Genomic DNA, 2,693 nt, shown 5'->3' on the forward strand with positions numbered 1-2,693 from the left:
CAGAAGTGTCTTTTATATTTCGCGAATAGCCTCGATTGCTTTGAAAGAAGTCAGCGAGAAGCGATTTCACGAAGAACCTTAGCGCAGTCTTACGGAACAGAGTGGTGCACGCACTCGTTGGGACTTTATTAGTCGCCAGTAATGATGGCGAGGGAGAGAATAGGGGTGTTGCACAGTGATTTAGGTTAACATTCGGGGAACAAGGACACACACACACACGCGTCTCTCGTCTCTGTTCTTTCTCTACCGACTGTTTTTCAACGTTCTCTCGCTTTGTTTCCCCTTTTCTGTCCTCATCCTCGTCCTTCGTTCCCGTATTATTTCGTGTTTCTTCCCGCGGTACCCCATCCTCCTCTCGAACCGATTCTCTGGCCCAACTTTCCGCGTTTCAGCGTATTTAGCGGGCAGTAAAAGCTTTAATGAAAAGGAACTCGACTCCACGAGGCAGTAAAATCGGTTATATCGACACCGAGGGGAGGAAAGCTCCGTCAAAAGGACGCAATTTATCGCGCAATCATATAAACGCCTCTTCGATCGCTCCTTCTCGCGATCTTCCTCCCCGACGAAGCTTCGGATTAAAATTTATTTAACCCCCTACGCGCCATGGCGCTCAGATCAAATTCTCGATCGCGTAACTTTTTAATCTGAACTGTTTGTACATAATTTATCTTTCGAAGAGAAAAGCAAGGGGGTGCGCGGTCGCTAACGAGTAAATTTACGTTGGTGTCGACAATTAAACGAAGAAACATCTAAGCAAAGTATCTAGCGACAGTCGCGGGTCGCAATTTGCCCGAAAAGAGGGGAAAAGAAAGATAAAAACGGTATCTGACTCTGCAGACGGTTCGAACGACTGGTCGGGATGATCGATATCGCGGTGCTTTCGATCGGCCATTACCGCGGACGGGGATGACGAGGACAATGTCTGTCAACTGTAATTTCTCCGGCAGACATTTTTACTCTCCGCACGTGTGGGCGTGTGTTTAACGGTGTGTTCCCATCGTTCATTAAGTTAACGATCCATCGTTAACCTTACCTTTATTGGATGCGTTCGACGGGGAAAAAAGCGAGGAAAGAAGGGAAAAAAGTGCAACGCCTCCCGACGTTTGGCGTTGTTTCTGACGCCATATGGTCGAGGTGTTTTGAGGCGACCGATGCCATCCATTTCGAACGATAGTGCGCCATTTGGTCCGGGTTATGGAATACTGGTCTCCACCATCTTCCTCCTATATTCGTTTATTCAAGCCAGATGAAACTCAGACTCTAGGATTACGAGCATTTCCTATTACGTTTGTTTTGTATCTCGAAAAAATAGAACTGTGAGACACAAGTTTCCCTCTTAACTTCATCTCGAAAGTAGTCCTCGAAGACTGCAGTGTACCCTTCGCGTCAGATTACATTTTGTAAAGAGTTAGGTCACTTTGGATTCACACATATCTTTACGAATAAAATTTCGACCAGTCAGAAACAAAATCTCGTATTTTCGTTACAATAAATGTTTGCCGAAGGAACGTCGAAAAGGGGAGCGGTGGCATCCTGGATGACTCCGTCTCGCGGGCGAAAAGAGAGACGCGTACGTGGATGCTGGGGGAACGAAAAAGGAAACGGATAGAGAGGAGAAAAGTATTTCATCCTTCTTTCAAGGCTTTCCCTGCCGGATCCTTGCCAAGTCTGGTCCGGGTATTACCTCCTTTGAATCTACCACGAACAAGGATTGGTCTTTAAGACGCTCGCGGGGGTTAGGTTAGTAATTTGCGGATTATACGGCCAAGAGGAAGGCAACGGAGAGCATGGAAGAGGATAGAAGGGGGAGGGAGGGAGGGAATTTGAAGTACTGATGGAGGAAGCTGTGCATTGAGTGTCGAAGGGAGAAAAATCAAAAGGGTAACGCAGAGAAATTCATGTTTGAGGGACAGGGGGGCTCGCGTCCCCCTATATCGTAGACAAATAACTCCCATTGCGTCGCCATAACTTTCTATACAGTTGTCTAGGGTAAATTGTACCAGAATGTGTAAATTTTCACGCGAAATACTCTGGTTATTGTTTCACGTTGCATCGAGAATTAGATTTTTTCTAGATTATTTCGTTTCTCGAATTTTCAAGCTCTTTGGTGAATTAATTATTGATTATCGGTTCGATTTTCAGCAGCGGTTATTAGGAAACTGATTTTCATCTCATAAGATGTCTTATCCCCAGCAAAGTTTCGTTTTAGTTTCGAGCGATCGTAAAAAAAGGTGGCGAACGGGGAACGAAGACGTGGAAGTAGAACGTAGAAAACTGCCAAAGAAAACGGAAGTAGATGACACAAATGAAGAGTCCTCTCGAGTGATAGTACACATTCTCGTCTGTAATTCTCTGTCCTTTTTTCCTCGCGTTTTTTCCCCTCCCCCTCGCCGTCGTATCCGAGATTCGTGTCTTCGTCGCAGTTTGGTTCATCGACCGACGATGCTTCGTAGCGGGGAAACTTTTCCGGCGAACTTTTTCATTTCGACGGACTCGGGAATCTGTCATTAAACCGAGCAGGAAGATTGTATTGGCCTTGATAGGAAATTACGCAGTAGCCTCCTTCTGAGTCGTGCAATCAGCGATTTTGTTTCAAGATTCTTCCAGGAATTGAAGAGGCACCACGAAAATGCGTTTCTGCTCTCTCATTTAGTGGTCCTCAAATTGCGAGAAGAATCCGTCCTGATTTGGCA

This window comes from Colletes gigas, unplaced genomic scaffold (genome assembly GCF_013123115.1).
Source record: "Colletes gigas isolate AHSC1104 unplaced genomic scaffold, ASM1312311v1 Colletes_gigas_Sc00014, whole genome shotgun sequence".
Classification (NCBI taxonomy): Eukaryota; Metazoa; Arthropoda; class Insecta; order Hymenoptera; family Colletidae; genus Colletes; species Colletes gigas.